Here is a 22,082-nt window from a genome sequence, read left to right as displayed (position 1 = left end):
CACAGCCCTTGGTCTGGTGACAGTCCACCAGATAGTTGTTACCTGCCTGCAGTGAAAGCATTCCAGGAATTGAGTGTCCAGAAACTTCCATGGCCTTTCAACAGGGTAAATTTTACCTGGATTGAATTAATTTTAAATATTGGGTTGTGTCTAAAAAAGTTTAAGTTTATATATTTAATTTGAGAGACAGAGCATGAGCAGGAGAGGGGCAGAGAGAGAGAGGGAGAGAGAGAGAGAATCCCAAGCAGGTTCATGCTGTCAGCAAGGCTTGAACTTGAACTCACAAACAGTGAGATCACGACCTGAGCCAAAACCAAGAGTCGGACACTTAACTGACTGAGCCGCCCAGGCGCCGCTGGGTTTGTGTTTTAAGTGTCTTTTCCCTCCTCTCCTTTTCTTCTAGTAAGTGATTCATGGCTTGTTGGAAGAACAAAAAAAAAAAAAAGCTGCTCTTTCCACAGCAGGTAGTGTGGGAAGCACTGGTTTAAATTCCTTTGTCATCAAGATACAGCCCCGCCTCGGTTGATCAATCTGATCACTCCCTGCTTTCCTACAGTCCTCCTTTTCCAAAGTCCAGCAGTTTGTTCTTAGAACACATCCTGTGTTTGCTCACTTTTGTGTTTTCCTTATGCTTGTTTCTTCTCTTGAAATTCCCCCTCCGCACACTTAGGGTGCACGTGCAGACCTGAGAGCTGAGTTACAGTGTTCACACATCCTGTCCTCTCTCCGCTGTGTCAGACTTCCCGCCTGATGGCGCGGACCAGAACGGAGGTGAGCAGGACAGCTCCTCAGGCTGTTCCTGGAGCCAATACTCGCCCTCCGGGAGAAACGCTGGCACCAGTGTGCCCGGCGAGTGCTGTTAGCGTGAGCGGCAGCTACGTATTTCATGTGTGTTTCTCAGGCAAAGGGTGTGTCGGTCTTGAGTGGCTGTCACTAATGGGTGGCTGAATTAAAGTCATTAATATCAGTACCTTCATGAATACTCGGTGCTGTCCTCTATGATGTCATGAACATTTGGTGATCTTTGATGCTTCCATTCCCTCCTGTCTGTATTTAGCACAAGTGTGCTCTATTTACCTTTCCTCTATCTAGCATGTCAAGCTGTGTGATTCTACTCTTAGTTTCATCTCTCTTCCCTATTTACACCATTTTCTGTAATAGAATATTCTTTTTATAATTTTTTTTTTATTTATTTTGAGAGAGGGAGAGGGAGAGAGAATCCCAAGCAGGCTCCATGCTATCAGCAAGGAGCCTGATGCTGGGCTTGAACCTGAACTCAAGAACCATGAGATCATGACCTGAGGCAAAATCAAGAGTCAGCCTCTTAACCTACTGAGCCACCCAGGGCCCCCTGTAGTAGAATATTCTTAAATATCCACACATTACACCCTCCCTACAAATAAAAGTCTTTTTCCTTCCTCTGAATTCTCAAAGAACTTGCCTGTGATTGGTCACACTCCTCTCTGCAGAGGGGAGAGGGCAGTTTAGGACAGGGTCGGTACCCATTTCCTGTGGGAGCATAAACTCCTTCTACCCCCAGTTTTATTGAAACATAATTGACATGCCTCACTGTACAAATCTGAAGGTGTTCAGCATAATGGTTTAACTTGCACATTTTGTGCAGTGGTTACAACAGTGAGTTTAGTTGGTATGCATTGTCTCATATGGGAACAATAAAAAGAGAAAGCAAAAAAAGGAAAAAATATTTGCCTTATGATGAGAACTCCTAGGATCTACTCTCTTCACAGCTTCCCTATGTACCAGGCGGCCAAGCAGCCACCGTCACTCTCTGTATACTACCTTGCGGGTTATCTGTCTTGTACCTGGAAGTTTGTGCCTTTTCCCAGCTTCATACGGTTCTCCCGCCCCACACCCCTATCTCTGGTAGTCACAAATCTGATCTCTTTAACTATGAGTTTTGTTTTGTTTTGTTTTGTTTTGTTTTTAGGTTCCAAATATAAGTGCGATTGTACAGGATCTGTCTTTCTGTGTCTGGTTTATTTCACTTAGCATAACCTCCTCGAGATTCATCCATGTTGTTGCAAGTGGCAGGATTTCCTTGTTTTTGTAGGACTGAATTATATTACATTGTGTGTGTGTGTGCGCACGCACGTGCGTGTGCATATAACAATGTCTTTATCCGTTTACCCGTAGATGGACGCTTCGTTGTTTCCATATTTTGGCTATTATAAAAAATGCTGCTGGGAACATGGGAGTGCAGATATCTTTTCAAGTTAGTGTTTTCATTTCCTCTGGATACATTCCCAGATACGGAATTGCTGAATCATATGGTTGTTCTATTTTTAATTTTTTGAGGATTCTCCATACTGTTTCCCGTTGTGGCTGCACCAATTTACATTCCCACCAAGAGTTCCCTCTTTCTCTACATCCTCGCCCACATTTGTTATCTCTTGTCTTTTTGGTGATGGCCATTCTAACTGATGATATAATGGTTTTGATTTGCATTCCCTAATGACTAATGATGCTAAATATCTTTTCGTGTGCCTGTTGGTTTTTCATAAATCTTTTTTTTTTTATTTTTTTAATGTTTATTTATTTTTGAGAGAGAGAGACAGAACATGAGGGGGGAAGGGGCAGAGAGAGAGGGAGACACAGAATCCGAAGCAGGCTCCAGGCTCCTGGCTGTCAGCACAGAACCCGACATGGGGCTCGAACCCACAAGCTGTGAGATCATGACTGGAGCCGAAGTCTGATGCTTAACTGACTGAGCCCCTCATAAATCTTTTTTGAAGAAATACCTATTCAGGTCTTTTGCCCATTTTTAAATCAGATTATTTTTTTACTAACCTGGTTTTGTTTGTTTGTTTGTTTGTTTTTACTATTGAGTTGTATGAGTTCTTTTTATATTTTAGGCGCTAACCTTAGAGTGTAAGCTCTTAGGTGACAGTTTCTCATCTGTGTCTGTCTTTGCCCCACTGTATCTAGGAAGTGTGTCTTAGTCACAGTAGACAATCATGGTTGATACATTAACATCGGTTAGCTCAGTTAAAGCACTCTACTTCTGGGGTCAAGGTTCAGTCTCCACATAGAGATGGATTTGCTTTGTTTTGGGTCCTGGTACTAAGCTTTCAATGCCGGCCAAAGATGTGATTTCGGGTACAATGAGCACTAGGTAAGAAACAAAGAATTAGTAGCGTGTTACATAAACAGTTCAAACTAGCATCCTCCCGGATGTGGGGCAGAAGCATCGTATTCCCACTCAAGGGGCAACCTTGCATCACTGTTTTTCAAGATAAGGAAAGACAGGCAGTGTAAGTCGCAGAAGAATTTGTCTGTAGCTATCATTTTTGCCTAGATCAACAAGTGATTACAGCTCACATAGTAGTGAACCAGAAAGTAGTATTTGTTTTAGACTTGAAGCAGTAAAAGGCAACTAACAGAGGACTCAGGAACTAATAACTAAAATCATCAAACATTAGAGTTTGGAGAACTCTTAGAGGAAGCTTAAATCCTAAGAAAAGAGCTAATATCAGAACTCGTGTTTCTTGATTCATTAAATCAGTATGTGGACTGTCGTACAAGAATTTAATCTTGTATATATGTCAGAAAAATCCGTGCTGAGAAATAGGACGAATCTGAATGAGGCGCTGGTCTACACTGAGAACAGTTACAATATGGGCCAGGACTCGAAGAATTCATTTTGTTCAAGTGAAATAAACCAGAGGCAAGGATTTTACAAACTGCATTTTCTTGTTCACATAAAGAAGTAGGAAGAGGAGTGTCAGAGCTGTGCAGGACAGAAAAATGAGAACACCAGTGAAAATTTGCGTTGAGATAGGCTGAAGAAACCTCTTTCCATTACAGTGAGAACATTCCAGCATTTCTCTTGACACATTGCACTCATGTAGAAGGTTAGGTTAAAAGCATCTCCTTTCAGCTGCTATTTTGAGGCATACGTGTACCATGAGATTGACTTGAAGGCAACATATACAACCAGGTAGACTAGAGACTGGATTTCTCGGAGTGAACTTCAGTGGGGTTTTAAACCTTTTCTGTGCGATTCGTCCGGAAGATGGCGGCGTAGGAGGACGCGGGGCTCACAGCGCGTCCTGCCGATCACTTAGATTCCACCTACACCTGCCTAAAGAACCCAGAAAACCGCCAGAGGATTAGCAGAAGGGAGTCTCCGGAGTCAAGCGCAGACTAGAGGCCCACAGAAGAGGCACAGGGGAAGTGCACTGCAGGTCCTCACCACGCAAGGGACTCTCCAAAATGACCAAACGGAAGAATTCCCCTCAGAAGAATCTCCAGGAAATAACAACAGCTAATGAACTGATCAAAAAGGATTTAAATAATATAACAGAAAGTGAATTTAGAATAATAGTCATAAAATTAATCGCTGGGCTTGAAAACAGTATACAGGACAGCAGAGAATCTCTTGCCACAAAGATCGAGGGACTAAGGAACAGTCACGAGGAGTTGAAAAACGCTTTAAACGAAATGCAAAACAAAATGGAATCCACGATGGCTCGGCTTGAAGAGGCAGAGGAGAGAATAGGTGAACTAGAAGATAAAGTTATGGAGAAAGAGGAAGCTGAAAGAAAGAGAGATAAAAAAATCCAGGAGTATGAGGGGAAAATTAGAGAAATAAGTGATACACTAAAAAAAAATAATATACGCATAATTGGTATCCCAGAGGAGGAAGAGAGAGGGAAAGGTGCTGAAGGGGTACTTGAACAAATTATAGCTGAGAACTTCCCTGAACTGGGGAAGGAAAAAGGCATTGAAATCCAAGAGGCACAGAGAACTCCCTTCAGACGTAACTTGAATCGATCTTCTGCACGACATATCATAGTGAAACTGGCAAAATACAAGGATAAAGAGAAAATTCTGAAAGCAGCAAGGGATAAACGTGCCCTCACATATAAAGGGAGACCTATAAGACTCGTGACTGATCTCTCCTTTGAAACTTGGCAGGCCAGAAAGGCTTGGCACGATATCTACAGTGTGCTAAACAGAAAAAATATGCAGCTGAGAATCCTTTATCCAGCAAGTCTGTCATTTAGAATAGAAGGAGAGATAAAGGTCTTCCCAAACAAACAAAAACTGAAGGAATTTGTCACCACAAAACCAGCCCTACAAGAGATCCTAAGGGGGATCCTGTGAGACAAAGTACCAGAGACATCACTACAAGCATAAAACATACAGACATCACAATGACTCTAAACCCATATCTTTCTATAATAACACTGAATGTAAATGGATTAAATGCGCCAACCAAAAGACATAGGGTATCAGAATGGATAAAAAAACAAGACCCATCTATTTGCTGTCTACAAGAGACTCATTTTAGATCTGAGGACACCTTTAGATTGAGAGTGAGGGGATGGAGAACTATTTATCATGCTCCTGGAAGCCAAAAGAAAGCTGGAGTAGCCATACTTATATCAGACAAACTAGACTTTAAATTAAAGGCTGTAACAAGAGATGAAGAAGGGCATTATATAATAATCACAGGGTCTATCCACCAGGAAGAGCTAACTATTATAAATGTCTATGCGCCAAATACCCGAGCCCCCAGATATATAAAACAATTACTCATAAACATAAGCAACCTTATTGATAAGAATGTGGTCATTGCAGGGGACTTTAACACCCCACTTACAGAAATGGATAGATCATCTAGACACACAGTCAATAAAGAAACAAGGGCCCTGAATGATACATTGGATCAGATGGACTTGACAGATATATTTAGAACTCTGCATCCCAAAGCAACAGAATATACTTTCTTCTCGAGTGCACATGGAACATTCTCCAAGATAGATCATATACTGGGTCACAAAACAGCCCTTCATAAGTTTACAAGAATTGAAATTATACCATGCATACTTTCAGACCACAATGCTATGAAGCTTGAAATCAACCACAGGAAAAAGTCTGGAAAACCTCCAAAAGCATGGAGGTTAAAGAACACCCTACTAACGAATGAGTGGGTCAACCAGGCAATTAGAGAAGAAATTAAAACATATATGGAAACAAACGAAAATGAAAATACAACAATCCAAACGCTTTGGGATGCAGCGAAGGCAGTCCTGAGAGGAAAATACATTGCAATCCAGGCCTATCTCAAGAAACAAGAAAAATCCCAAATACAAAATCTAACAGCACACCTAAAGGAAATAGAAGCAGAACAGCAAAGGCAGCCTAAACCCAGCAGAAGAAGAGAAATAATAAAGATCAGGGCAGAAATAAACAATATAGAATCTAAAAAAACTGTAGAGCAGATCAACGAAACCAAGAGTTGGTTTTTTGAAAAAATAAACAAAACTGACAAACCTCTAGCCAGGCTTCTCAAAAAGAAAAGGGAGATGACCCAAATAGATAAAATCATGAATGAAAATGGAATGATTACAACCAATCCCTCAGAGATACAAACAATTATCAGGGAATACTATGAAAAATTATATGCCAGCAAATTGGACAACCTGGAAGAAATGGACAAATTTCTAAACACCCACACTCTTCCAAAACTCAATCAGGAGGAAATAGAAAGCTTGAACAGACCCATAACCAGCGAAGAAATTGAATCGGTTATCAAAAATCTCCCAACAAATAAGAGTCCAGGACCAGATGGCTTCCCAGGGGAGTTCTACCAGACATTTAAAGCAGAGATAATACCTATCCTTCTCAAGCTATTCCAAGAAATAGAAAGGGAAGGAAAACTTCCAGACTCATTCTATGAAGCCAGTATTACTTTGATTCCTAAACCAGACAGAGACCCAGTAAAAAAAGAGAACTACAGGCCAATATCCCTGATGAATATGGATGCAAAAATTCTTAATAAGATACTAGCAAATCGAATTCAACAGCATATAAAAAGAATTATTCACCATGATCAAGTGGGATTCATTCCTGGGATGCAGGGCTGGTTCAACATTCGCAAATCGATCAACGTGATACATCACATTAACAAAAAAAAAGAGAAGAACCATATGATCCTGTCAATCGATGCAGAAAAGGCCTTTGACAAAATCCAGCACCCTTTCTTAATAAAAACCCTTGAGAAAGTCGGGATAGAAGGAACATACTTAAAGATCATAAAGGCCATTTATGAAAAGCCCACAGCTAACATCATCCTCAACGGGGAAAAACTGAGAGCTTTTTCCCTGAGATCAGGAACACGACAGGGATGCCCACTGTCACCGCTGTTGTTTAATATAGTGCTGGAAGTTCTAGCATCAGCAATCAGACAACAAAAGGAAATCAAAGGCATCAAAATTGGCAAAGATGAAGTCAAGCTTTCGCTTTTTGCAGATGACATGATATTATACATGGAAAATCCGATAGACTCCACCAAAAGTCTGCTAGAACTGATACATGAATTCAGCAAAGTTGCAGGATACAAAATCAATGTGCAGAAATCAGTTGCATTCTTATACACTAACAATGAAGCAACAGAAAGACAAATGAAGAAACTGATCCCATTCACAATTGCACCAAGAAGCATAAAATACCTAGGAATAAATATAACCAAAGATGTAAAAGATCTGTATGCTGAAAACTATAGAAAGCTTATGCAGGTAATTGAAGAAGATATAAAGAAATGGAAAGACATTCCCTGCTCATGGATTGGAAGAATAAATATTGTCAAAATGTCAATACTACCCAAAGCTATCTACACATTCAATGCAATCCCAATCAAAATTGCACCAGCATTCTTCTCGAAACTAGAACAAGCAATCCTAAAATTCATATGGAACCACAAAAGGCCCCGAATAGCCAAAGTAATTTTGAAGAAGAAGACCAAAGCAGGAGGCATCACAATCCCAGACTTTAGCCTCTACTACAAAGCTGTCATCATCAAGTCAGCATGGTATTGGCATAAAAACAGACACATAGACCAATGGAATAGAATAGAAACCCCAGAACTAGACCCACAAACGTATGGCCAACTCATCTTTGACAAAGCAGGAAAGAACATCCAATGGAAAAAAGACAGTCTCTTTAACAAATGGTGCTGGGAGAACTGGACAGCAACATGCAGAAGGTTGAAACTAGACCACTTTCTTACACCATTCACAAAAATAAACTCAAAATGGATAAAGGACCTGAATGTGAGACAGGAAACCATCAAAACCTTAGAGGAGAAAGCAGGAAAAGACCTCTCTGACCTCAGCTGTAGCAATCTCTTACTCGGCACATCCCCAAAGGCAAGGGAATTAAAAGCAAAAGTGAATTACTGGGACCTTATGAAGATAAAAAGCTTCTGCACAGCAAAGGAAACAACCAACAAAACTAAAAGGCAACCAACGGAATGGGAAAAGATATTTGCAAATGACACATCGGACAAAGGGCTAGTATCCAAAATCTATAAAGAGCTCATCAAACTCCACACCCGAAAAACAAATAACCCAGTGAAGAAATGGGCAGAAAACATGAATAGACACTTCTCTAAAGAAGACATCCGGATGGCCAACAGGCACATGAAAAGATGTTCAACGTCGCTCCTTATCAGGGAAATACAAATCAAAACCACACTCAGATACCACCTCACGCCAGTCAGAGTGGCCAAAATGAAGAAATCAGGAGACTATAGATGCTGGAGAGGATGTGGAGAAACAGGAACCCTCTTGCACTGTTGGTGGGAATGCAAATTGGTGCAGCCGCTCTGGAAAGCAGTGTGGAGGTTCCTCAGAAAATTAAAAATAGACCTACCCTATGACCCAGCAATAGCACTGCTAGGAATTTATCCAAGGGATACAGGAGTACTGATGCATAGGGGCACCTGTACCCCAATGTTTATAGCGGCACTCTCAACAATAGCCAAATTATGGAAAGAGCCTAAATGTCCATCAACTGATGAATGGATAAAGAAATTGTGGTTTATATACACAATGGAATACTACGTGGCAATGAGAAAAAATGAAATATGGCCTTTTGTAGCAACATGGATGGAACTGGAGAGTGTGATGCTAAGTGAAATAAGCCATACAGAGAAAGACAGATACCATATGGTTTCACTCTTATGTGGATCCTGAGAAACATAACAGAAACCCATGGGGGAGGGGAAGGAAAAAAAAAAAAAAAAAGAAGTTAGAGTGGGAGAGAGCCAAAGCATAAGAGATTGTTAAAAACTGAGAACAAACTGAGGGTTGATGGGGGGTGGGAGGGAGGGGAGGGTGGGTGATGGGTATTGAGGAGGGCACCTTTTGGGATGAGCGCTGGGTGTTGTATGGAAACCAATTTGACAGTAAATTTCATATATTAAAAAATAAAAAAATAAATAAAATAAATGATTATATCAATAAAAAAAAATAATAAAAAAAATAAATGTTTGTTTTGCTTTTAAAAAAAAAAAATAATAAATAAACCTTTTCTGTGCTTCCCTCTAGAGCAGATACCCTACTTCCTGTTTCCTGAGAAAGATGCATTATGGCCTAGAAATGTCTCTAACTCAACTCCAGTGTTACTCTCCCGCATCCTTCTGGGACAACGGGAAACGTGCCCCTTTTCTCCTCTTTAAGGGCAGTGTCCCCGCCTGTGTCCTGGATGCCATACCACCCCCCAGTCTGGGCTGTCGTTGGTGCAGGCACCATGCTCTGTTCTGTTATCTTAACTCCATAACTGCTCCCTTCCAGCTAACCCTCTCCTTTCCTATCGGCAGCCCATATCTCACCTGGAAAAAGAAAGGAAACCTCATATTATTAAAGATCAACACAAGTGGGGCACCTGGGTGGCTCAGTCAGTTAAGCGTCTGACTCTAGATTTCGGCTCAGGTCATGATCTCACCATCCGTGAGATCGAGGATGGGCTCCTCACTGACAGCGTGAAGCCTGCTTGGGATTCTCTCTCTCCCTCTCTCTGCCCCTCCCACCCCAATAAGTAAACATTAAAAAGATCAACACAAGTGATTTTTCTCATGTATAAACCTGATCATGTCACTCCTCTGATTAAAAATCTTTCAGAGGATCCTTACTGATACATTTAATGATTCCCACTAATGATTGAGGATTTGGAGCAGTGGTTTTATTATAGCTATTAGCCAGCTTCTTTCTGTCTTGCTGTTTCTCCCTGCAAAGTACAGCACAGCATTTATTTATCTGTGAGAAGTTAATGTGGCAAAAAAAAATTTTTTTTCTCCAGATATTTTGAATGTAATTCCATGTTATCCATGGCTATCCTTGAATTCAGTGTTCTGTTTCTTGTCTTAGGACCTGCAAAATAAACCATTGGGACTCAAAGCTAACATTTATTTACTAAACATCAAGGACATTTAATGCAAACAACACAGTTGGGCCTTGTGGCAATGTATCAGCTCTCCAGTTACCCAGGACCACAAATACATAGCAAGTATGTAGTCAGTGTGCTTCTGTGAAAGACAGTATTTGATTATTATCTTGCACGCACGTTAATTTAGTTATAACTTAGAAGTTTGGGAATATCAGTTCTCATTGAGTCTAGTATTCTAAAATGATCAGAGATAGAAAATACTCATAAATCAGTGTAAGGCAAGAAATAGGTATTGTGGGGAAAGATTTGTTCTTGATGGTAAAGTATGCTTAGCCAGGCCCAGTCTGTATCAGTGACTGGATTTAAGCACCAGGAAATAGAGTGTAGGAAAGTTACTCTTTTTGTTTTTCCCCTTAACAACTCATTTAAATAAAAATTTTCTAGATTTGATTAAAAAGTTCATAGACAGTCTTGAATGAATTCAAAAGTTGTCACACACTTATTTCTTTCGCTCTAAACTGTTTTAGAAATTAGTATATATTAAAGGTTAAATATACCCTTGAGTTCCATACTTGGAATAATTTCAGTTACTGTGGGGCTTTTTAAAATGTTTGTGTATTTATTTTGAGAGGGAGAGAGCTCAAGTGGGGGAGGGGCAGAGCGAATCCCAAGCAGGCTCTGCGATGACAGCATAGCGGGGCTCCATGTCGCGAACCATGAGGTCATGACCTGAGCCAAGATCAAGATGCCTAGCCCACTGAGCCACCCAGGCACCCCTCAGTTACTGTATTTTTAAGATCTAGAATATCTGATCTGATATCTAATAGAATATCTGACTTTTGGGGGAGGGGTGCAAGTGAGCGAGGGGGCAGAGACAGAGAGAAGTGAGGCTCACCTGAAGCTCGAGCTTACCCAAAGCGGGGCTCGTGCTCACCTGACGTGGGACTTGAACTCATGAACTGTGAGATCATGACCTGAGCCGAAGTCGGATGCTTAACGACTAAGCCACCCAGGCACCCCTAGAATAGTTGATTTTTAAAAATTCAAATCTAATGATTTGATTAAAAAACAAAGTAAACTGTTTGCTTCTGCTGCTTATTACCAATTCTAGTTCTCTTCTGAAATTTCTGTTACCCGTCTAAGTCCTTGAACTTTTTTTTTTAAGTGATTATTTATTTTTGAGAGACGGAGCGCAAGCAGGGGAGGAAAGAGAAAGGGGCGACAGAGGATCTAAAGCAGGCTCCAGGCTCTGCGCTGACAGCAGTGATCCCGATGTGGAGCTCGAAGTCACAAGCCTTGAAATCATGGCCTGAGCCGAAGTCAGACACTCAATCGACTAGCCACCCAGATGCCCCTAAGTCCTTGAACATTTTAGCAAGAGTTATTTTTAAGTTCCTGTAACGTAACTCCCAATATATAGATCTCATGTGAATCTGTGTCTCTTAACTGCTTTTTCTCTCAGTTTTTTGTCCAGTCTTGATATCTTGTGTGCCTGGTTACTTCGAGTTATATACTGGACCTTATGGTTGAAAACTTGTGGAGGTAATCTGAGCCTTCGTTGGATTTCTTCTCCCAGGGGGGATTTATTTATGTTGCCGGCAGATCTACCTGACTGATCGGCAGATGAAGATGTTTCTGCTGAGCTTTAGTCCCTGTGAAGCTAGTCTCTTTTACAGGCTCACCTTCACCTCTAGGGAGTAGCCCTTTGAGGTCTTACATGAAAGCCTGAGGCTCCCCGTTTCTCGGCAAGCCCTGAAGTTCAGTTTTTCCGCCAGGTCTGTAAGTTTGTTAAAAGCTCTGCTCAGCTTTTTTGGCCTCCAAATTGAAACTTTCTGCCAGTTTTCCTAGTTGTTACCAGCGGGAGGGTTTGTCTGAAATGAGCTAGTCTGCCTTTGCCAGAGGTAGTCTGCAACTCTTTCTTAATGTGTATTTTTGCATGTATGTAAGAGTGAATACATACACTTATGTGAGCCCAGTATGCGTCCTTGTAAGTTACGAACAAACGTGCGTACAATGGCTATACGTGTGATGAATTTCTCTGCTCATTAGCGGTGCACTGTCAACAGTTTGGAGACTCGTACTTGATTTCTTCTTCTCCAGCTGTGGTGTTGGTTCAGGAAATATGTGAGATCTGCCTCGTATTAGTTACCCTGTGTGTACAAGGGTACATGTCAGATTCTTGAAGATGATCTCTCACAGGGCTTTATATAGATTAATGTGTAACCTCAAAGAAACAAATTCATCATGTTTGAGGAGTACAGCAACCGAACCGTCTGATGGGTGGGTTTTATTTTGTCTTAATCTATTTTCTGAACTGGAAAGCCTTTGAAGATACAAGAAATTGTTTATGTTGCTGTCTCCTTCAAGCTAGCAATTTGTTGTTTACAAAATGTGTATCTGAGAATAGTTGATTTTTAAAATTAATATAAAAATGATTATCGTGGTTAAGGGTATAGACTCTGGAGTCGGGACCTTTGAGTTTGAATCCTGACTTTGACACGTACTAGCTGTGCGACCTTGGCCTATTTATTTAATCTTTCTGTTGCTGTTTCCTTCTCGATAATACAGATCTAATTATAGAATTACCTTGTAGGATCTGTGTGAGGATTAAATTTTATATATATATAAATGTCTGCCTGAAACACTTCCTGATACTTCGTAAATATTCAATGACTGTTGATTACTGTTAATAGTCAGCATTTTATTCAGGGAATGCTATTTGGTAAGGCCTCTTAAAGGAAGGTTTTAATGAACTATGTGTTTGTGTATATGTAACGATGAAAGTATAGTTAGCTTGATATTACTAGCTGTGTAGCAAAGTGCTCTAAGTTTAAAAGTTAGTAAGACAGCTTCCCTGAAAATATTTAGTAGGTATATAGTAGTAAACATAATTTTTATTTTAAAAGGGGTCATTATGGTCCGAACCAAAAAGTATTTTGCAGTTCTTATTCTGTTGGTTGTGGCTTCAAAGTATGGTTGCAATATGTTTTGCGGCAAAGAAGTGTTTAAAACCAAGAAAGCACAACTTAGATTTGAACCTAGTGAAATGCCCTCTGTGTGTGGCATTAACTGTGAAACTAAACACAATGCGTCTGTTGTACTGATAACTTTTTTTGAGAGAGAGACAGCTGGAAAGCGGGGCAGAGGGAGAAGAAGAGAGAGAATCTTAAGTGGTCTCCATGCTCAGCACAGAGCCTGACTTGGGGCTTGATCTTGTGACTCTGAGGTCATGACCTGAGCCAAAATCAAGAGTCAAAGCTCAACCGACTGAGCCACCCAGGCGTGCCAGTACAGATAACTTTCTATGTTATGACTTTGCTCACCCTTTATCTTCAGATGGAGAAGTCATTAATTTCTAGGAGCATCTTGATTCATAAAGTCGGTCACCCTGAGGTAGGCAAAATTTCTACTGATTGTTAAATGAAAATATTGTTAGAAATTATTGCTAAATGTATCTGTTTCTGGATGCCTGAAGATGTCCTTGAGTTGATACTATTTTAGAGATTTGCTTCTGTTTTGTTTTTTTTTTTTTCTTCAAGTAAAACTTGTATATGTCTGGGTCTGAGAGAGAGGCAAAAGAGGAGGGTGGTGACTGCCACGGCTTGGCTGTACCCACAATGAGCCTCTTGACCCATCATTTCCATTCATGTAATGGATTTTGCACTCAGAGGTTCTGCAGATGTGTGGAACCCGTATTGAGCTGAGGCCCGTTGTGAAACGGAGAAAGATTAAACAAATTATGCTTTCTTTCACTTAGTTTATCTGCCCCAAGGTTGTTTGGGGCTTAAGAGTCACATAATTTCGGTTAATTTCTCCTCCTTCTCCCCCTCCTCCTTCTCCTCCTTTTCCTTCTTGTGTGGGAGACCCATTTAAGGTGGACACTCAAGGCCTGAGCGGAGTGGGAAGTGCCCCGGAAGTGGGCAGGCAGGCAAGGTGGGAGGGCAGCAGGCCCACACCTGATTGAAGGAAGGGATGCCGGGCGCTGGGGTCTGGCCCAGGCAAGCAAGGGGAGTACCGGAAGGGTGGCCCAGGCAGGCTGGAGGCCAGCCCTTGAGAGGGTAGCTAAGCCAGGTGCTGAGTGCCCAGGCCAGAGCCTAGCCTGGAGAGGCAGGGTTGGGGCTGCTTGGGGGCTCCCCAAGCTACTGCTGGAACTCAGGGCTCTCCTGGCGGCGGGCGTGGTGGAGGTCCTTCTTCCCCAGGTGCTCCAGACAGGACCTGACCTGCTCCAGCACGATTGACGGCCCGGTATTCTGCTTCTCCGGGGCTGTGGTCCTGGCCGTCGCGCCCACCTCCACCGGCACGCCTAGGTCCCCCTTGGGGCCCAACATTGCGGGCTTCGTGTTCTAGACTCATTCTCTGTATAAATAAACATCCATGTTTGTTATTTTCTTCCTTAGAATCATTACCTTACGTTTGACTATAACTGATCATTTTTCTGGTGTTTTCTTTTACAGTCTTGTGGTTTTGTCACGTACTTTGTCATGTTTTTATCCTCCGTCCTACAGAATACATTTTTATGACCTTTCTTGTTTCTATATTGAGAATGAATTTCTTATTATGAAATTGTTTTTTATTCTTATTAAAGAAGTATTAAAATAATCTGGTTAACTATTGTACTGTACCATTACATAGAAATCAAAGTATTTAGAAAGATTACCGTAAGCCTGTCCCACTAGTTAATCTGGACGTCAAGAAGTACCTAAAAGAAAGGATGGCGTGATCCTGGGGTTTACGTCCTGAACGTCCATGTGGACAAGCAGATGCAAAGTGATTTTAAAAGCATATAGAGTCTAGGGGTGCCTGGGTGGATCAGTCAGTTGAGTGTCTGACTTCAGCTCAGGTCATGATCTCACAGTTTGTGGGTTCGAGCCCCGCATCGGGCTCTGTGCTGACAGCTCATATCCCAGAGCCTGCTTCAGATTCTGTGTCTCCCTCTCTCTCTGGCCCTCCCCTGCTCATGCTGTCTCTCTGTCAAGAATGAATAAGCATTAAAAAAAAAAAAATCCTTTAAAAAAAAAAGCATATAGAGTCTGTTTCCTTCAGTAACTATTTACCTTGTTTAATCATAGTAATAGCAACATCTATGGCCAGGAAATGCCTACAGCATAACATGTATAAGCAAGAATGAACCCGGGGTGGAGTGATTACCGTGAGCCATGACTGGCTACTGTGGCACTTGTCCAGACAGTGTCCTGGAGAGCAGTGTTGTCCAGTAAAAATAAAATGTGAGCCATATATAGAATTTTGTTTTCTAGTAACCACAGTAAAGAAGCTTTTTAAAAGGTGAAATTAATTTTAATAATTTTTGACTTAACCCATTAGATCAAAATATTATTTCAACGTATAATCAATATTTAAAAGTATTGATAAGCTGTTTTACATTCTTTGGATTCACAGTGATCTTTGAAATGAAATATGGTATGTATTTTACAAGTACAGTACGTCTCAATTTGGACACATTTTTCATTGGAAATACTTGATCTGTATTTAGACTTTTAACTTACAGGTGAGAAAACAGATTCAGGGGCACCTGGGTGGCTTAGTGTGTTAAGTGTCCACCACTTGATTTCGGCTCAGGTCATGATCTTACAGTTCATGAGTTTGAGCCGCACGTAGGGCTGTGCACTTACAGCATGGAGCCTGCTTGGGATTCTCTCTCTCTCATTCTCTTTCTCTCTTTTTCTCTCAAAATACATAATCATGAAGGGGCACCTGGTGGCTCAGTCGGTTGAGCGTCCGACTTCAGCTCAGGTCATGATCTCATGGTTCGTGTGTTCGAGCCCCACGTCAGGCTCTGTGCTGACAGCTCAGAGCCTGGAGCCTGCTTCAGATTCTGTGTCTCCCTCTCTCTCTGCCCCTCCCCCACTCGCTTGGTCTCTCTCTCTCTCTCTCTCTCTCTCTCAAAAATAAATAAATGTTAAAAAAATAATAAAGAAATAATCATGAAAAAAATTATAAAAAAGAAAGCAGGTTCACATACTCCATTTGTTCCAAACATGTATAGGTTTTTCAATAGCTGAATTGATACCTGTTTTTAAATTTAAATTAATTGAAATTTAATAAAAGTAAAAATTCAGGTTCTGAGTCTCACTGTGCATATTTAAATGTTCAGTAGCCATTTGTGGCTTGTGGCTACCACACTGAACAGCACAGTTATAGAATATACCTCATGCTGAAGATGTCGGTTAAGGGACCCTGGATCAGGCTTAATATTTTAATTAAATTTTAAGGGGAGGAGAATGATATAAATTAGCAAAAATCATGATATTAAAATTATAGGGACATTTTAATGAAGTTGATGTCTGAGTTTCACATGATTGTCATCGTCTTCAGAAAACAAATTGGAGATAATCACAAACTTCTCTGGTCCTTGGATGGTTGTCCTCAGGTTAAGATACTATTAATTCCTAGAAACCACCTCATAACATGTTGCTGTGGTCAGAGTTCATTAGCAGAGTATGAAATCAACCTAATGGATCTCAATCAGCCTTTTTAAAATGTGTTTAATGTTTATTTATTTTGAGAGAGAGAGGATATGAATGAGTTGGGGAGCCCAACACAGACTCAGTGTCATGAACTGTGAGGTCATGACCTGAGCCAAAATCAAGAGTTGGATGCTTAATCCACGGAGCCACCCAGGCACCACGATCAACATTTTTAAAAATATGAAATAGTATCAAATAGAATAGAGAATGTATCAGAATGTGTTTAGTTTCAAGGAACCTTTGTTGCCATGATAGATACATATTTTGTGTGTACAGGATCTCAGTGAAAAATGAATTTCTTATTCTGGGTTGCAAAATTTTTGAAAATCATTCCTCTAAGGCATACTTTTTATTACTGATACACTGAATATTGCCTACAGGTACGTGTATCTAAACAAAGCATAAATCACAGAAAATTTGAGATTTAGCACTGGGAAGTAAGGGTATTGGAATATGTAGTAAGATGGTAAAATGTAAAGTGATGTTTAATCCCCATAGTAAATACAACATATGTGTATGGTGATTTTCTTCTCAATTCTGAACTGACTCAGAGTAGCCAAATTTGAACTTGTGGTTAATACAATATCTTATTGGTTAGGGAACTGCCTTCCTTCAAATTTTGGTTTGACTATGAAGTCATCAAATTTCAACTCGGGGTTACATCTTAATTCTTAAGAAGGGGCACCTGGCTGGCTCAGTCCGTAGCACATGCAACTCTTGATCTCAGGGTTCTGAGTTCAAGCACCACGTTGGGTCTAGAGCTTATTAAAAAAAAAAAAAAAAAAAAAAAAAAAAAAGTGGAAGTATGTATTGAGGCCTAATTGGTATGGATTATAGAAAAACGTCACTCAAAATCTCCTTCAAGGGTTTTAATAAAATAATTGGGCATTATATGTTTAACCATTCCTATAAAGTTTTTAGTTTTAGTGACATCTGATATTTAATCTCAGCAGATATCCATTAGGATGTATCAAAAAAGGAAGTCAAATTATACCTGGGATTGAGAGTATTTTTGACAAAATGTGGGTTTCTTTTTGTTAGTCTGTTACTCTGAATTATTGCTTTACTTAAAGCTTCTTCCACAAAGCCTTGTGGTTTTTCAAGCTTTGTCTAAGCCTGACTTGGATATGAGGGCTTGAAATTTTCAGCTGCACAGAGTCAACCCGTCAGATGACTTTAACACAGTGTACATATTAGGAATGCTGTTTTCACCCAAGAGCCTGGAAACTTGGGCAGTGCTCACAACCATGCTGTTAAAAGCCAAAATATGCCGGAGTCAGTCCTGCACACTTATTGTGTCTCAAAACCCCAAGGCCTGGGGCTACGTATTATGAAAGATAAAAATGATCTGTGGCTGGGTTATGGGTAGTCAAGCGGCTTAAATCTAAGAGGACACTTGTGCAGAAACACATAGTGCAGAGCAGGATTTGGAAAGGGCTGTGTGTGTGACACAGAGGTAAAGAGCAGTAGGTTCTGCACGGGTCTTTTGGAATGGAGACCTGGGATGGGGGCGGGGGGGGGGGGTGTGGACTTTGGAGCCAGGCCTTGAATAATTGGTAGGTACCCTGTAAGAATAATTATAGGACATTCACACTTTGGAAAGACTGTGAGAATTAGTGTTGGAAAGGAGTTTACAAAGTTACCTTTTGAGAATTAAATTACGTTATCACGAAATAGTAGGCAGCAAAACGTCTTGAGGCCCGGAAGAGTTCTCAACACAAGAAGGCGAGCCATAGGAAACGGTGTTTCGTGTGGATCCGGAAGTTCCCCGGAAAAGAGAGTACTTCCAGGAACTTGAACTCCTTGGTCGTTACAGCCGTGTCCCCTCCTGTAGGTGGAATGTTTTCATTGAGGTACACCACAGCTGGAGTGAAATGCTCTTTCAGTTGTTTTCTCCCCCTTTGTCCTTAGAACATAATGATTGAGAGTATGGCCTCAGAATCATAACTGGTCCATGTTCCATTTCTGACCTCACTAGCAGAATGAGTCTTGAAGACATAAGAACCTTGGTTTCTTCATTAGTATTATGGTACTAAAAGTTACCTATTTGCTAGGGTAATTCTGAGAACTGAATAAGAGTATTGGTCTGAAAAGTTGAACACCGGGCTCGGTACATGACATTCAACAAAACTGCGAAATGCGATCTGTAATTTTATACTCACCAAGAAGCCTTAATCACTAATTTCTAGGTAGCTTAATCATTTGAAACGGGATGCACAGAACTGATGCTTAGGTGTTCTAGTAACCAAATGAAATATTCCCATGATAAGTTAAACTCCAGCATTTTCAAGTGATGCTGGTTAGCATTAGTTTATCATTTCTGGAAAGTCTGGAAAAGCTCTGTTTCTGAACCTGCAGGAAGCCTAGGGACCCACTTGAATAAACCTACCAGTGTTGAACACCGGCTTATGAGGTTTCTCAGGGAGTAATGATGGCTAACTTTGAGCATTCACTGCGGGCCAGGCACTCCACTGAGTGTGTTACCTGCCATGATATCTGAGCCTCACAAATGACTCTGAGGTGGGTACAGTGGTTCTCCACTTACAGATGAGAAGGTTGGAGCCTGGAGAGGCTAGACAGCACCAGCATTTGAGCCTCAGTCGGCCTGAGTTCTCAGCTTTTGGATACTGGACTGCACAAGACTCCTGTGAGAAGGACCCGGTTTCACATCCAGTTCTACTCCCCTCCAGGAATATGATCTTAAACAAGTTGTTTTTGCCTGTCCAAGCCTGAGATTCTTCATCTGAAACACAATATGAGTACCTCCTGTGTAGGCTTGTGTGGAGGGTTAGGTCTAAAATGTGTAAAGTGCCTGTCACAGTTTCTAACGCATGATGGAAACTTAACAGGAGGTAAGTGTGGTTGTTTGCGGCTCTCTAGACTGCTTTCTGCTCTCCACTTCCTCCTTGGCACGTGACCTGTCTGTACTTTCAAATACATGTCAGAATATAACTTGATTGTTTAAATCAGAAATAACTAAGGCTGTTACTAGTTTTAAGGGCTGACATTTTTTCCTTCATAGCCACACACATTTCTTTTCACTATTGTGATAATATATATGAAACATAAAATATGCCATTTTCACCGTTTTTAACTCTACAACGCAGTGGCATTAATTGCATCGATGCTGCTGTGTAACCATCACCACTGCGTTTCCAGATCTTTTCCATCACCCAAAGCAAACACTCTGTAACCAAAACTCCCTCTTCTCCCCTGCCCTCAGCCCCTTTAATCTGTTTTCTGTCTCCATCAATTTGCCTATTGTAGAATCATACCGTTTTCATCCTTTTGTGTCAGGTTAATTTCACTTAGCATAACGTTTTCAAGGACCGTACATGTGTTAGCATATATCAGAACTTCATTCCTTCTTAGGGCTAAATAATATTCCCTTTATGAATAATACCACATTTTGTTTATCTACCCATCCATCAGTGGACATCTGGGTAGTTTCTACCATATCAGCCACATGTACTTTACTTGTTTATTTATTGAAGTAATATCTGACATAAGATGTCATATTAGTTTCGGGTGTACAACATAATCTCCAATTTTATGTATTGCTACACTACCATTGTAAGTGTGGTTACCATCTGTCACTGTACAGAGTTATTACGGTATTATTGAATATACTCCCTATGCTGTACTTTTCATCCCTGTGACTTACTTATAACTGGAAGTTTCTGCCTCTTAATCACCTTCACCATTTTTGCCCCTACAACCAACGCCCTCCCTTCTGGCAACCAACAGTTTGTTCTCCGTATTCGTGATTCTGTTTCTGTTTGCTGTTGTTATTGTTGTTTGGCTGGTTAGTTTGGGTTTTAGATTCCACACATAAGTCAGATCATATGGTATTGGTCTTTATCTGACTCATGTGACTTAGTATAAGACCCTGTTGTCACAAATGGCAAAATGTCATTCCTTTGTATGGTTGAGTTTCATTACGTCGCATATATATATACCACATCTTCGGTATCCATTCGTTAAATCAGTGGATACGTAGGTTGCTTCCATACTTGGCTGTTGTAAATACTGCTGTGATAAATGTAGGGGTGTATACATCTTTTCAAATTAGTGTTTTTGTTTTCTTTGGGTAAATACCCAGCAGTGGAATTACTGCATCAGATGGTAGTTCTATTTTTAATTTTTTGAGGAACTTCCATAGTGTCTTCCATAGTGACTGCACCAGTTTACATTCCCACAAACAGCGTGCAAGGGTTCCCTTTTCTCCACATTCTTTCAACACTTAGTATTTTTTGTCTTGCCGACACTAGCCATCCTTACTGGTATGACGTGATATCTCATTGTGGCTCTGATTTGCATTTCCTTGGTAATTAGTGATGTTGGGCATCCTTTCATGTTTTCTTGGCCATCTGTATGTTTTTGGGTTGTTTTTGGTGTGGTTTGGTTTTTGGCAGAATGTCTGTTCAGGTGCTCTGCCCATTTTTTAAGTCAGATTATTTGGCTTTTTGGTGTTGAGTCGTAGAAGTTCTTTATGTATTTTGGATATTAACCTTATTAACTCCCATTCAGTAGATTGCCTTGTCATTTTGTTGGTGTCCTTTGCTATGCAAAAGCTTTTTATTTTGATGTACTCCTCATAGGTTTTTGTTTTTGTTTTTGTTTTTGTTTCCCTTGCCTGTGAAGATATATCTAGAAAATGATGCTAAGGTAGATATCTAAGAGTTTATTGTCTTGTTTTCTTCTAGGAGTTTTATGGTTTCAGGTTTCACATTTAGGTCTTTTTAATCCATTTTGAATTTATTTTTCAGTATATTTGGTGTGAGAAAGTGGTCCAGTTTCATTTTTTAGCATGTGACTGTTCAGTTCTCCCCACACCGTTTATTGAAGAAATTATATTTTCCCCATTATGGATATTCTTGCCTCTTTTGTCATAGATTAGTTGACCATATACATGTGGGTTTATTTCGGGGCTCTCTCTCCTGTTCTGTTGATCTCTGTCTGTTTTAGCCACAGAGATTTTATTTTTATTTTTTCAGTAAGTAGGCTCCGTGCCCAGAGCAGAGCCCTGAGCTAAGAGTCAAACGCTTAACCGACTAAGCCATCCGGGCTCCTCCAGCCACAGACATTTTAACAGTCATTTGAGGCTGAGTTCTCTCATGATAGTGATCTCAAAGATACCTCATTAAAATAATAGCTTTTTAAATTAAGAACTATACTCTGTTTAGAATTTATTTTAGGGCTAAACCTAAGCTAATAGAGATTATGTGGTATAAGGAAAGTGATACCGTCCAGATTTAGATATTTTTATCTCTGCCAGCCAGTACTTTTATGTTTGAATCAAATAAAATATTCCAGTTGCAAAATATGTTGAAAACATGTGATACAATCCAGGTAGGGCTGATGTTTTATTTTGTACTTTGTCTTCATGTTTTAAAAGAATTA

General features: G+C 40.5%; 1 protein-coding gene across 3 annotated transcripts in view; it reads left to right on the top strand.

Annotated features, from left to right (window-relative positions):
- The window catches only part of CNST (consortin, connexin sorting protein), a 115,726-nt gene that overhangs the window by 20,956 nt on the left and 72,688 nt on the right, over positions 1–22,082 (top strand). The window lies entirely within an intron of this gene.

This window comes from Panthera leo, chromosome F3, assembly GCF_018350215.1.
Source record: "Panthera leo isolate Ple1 chromosome F3, P.leo_Ple1_pat1.1, whole genome shotgun sequence".
NCBI classification, from domain to species: domain Eukaryota; kingdom Metazoa; phylum Chordata; class Mammalia; order Carnivora; family Felidae; genus Panthera; species Panthera leo.
This window is presented reverse-complemented; position numbering and strand designations above follow the sequence as displayed.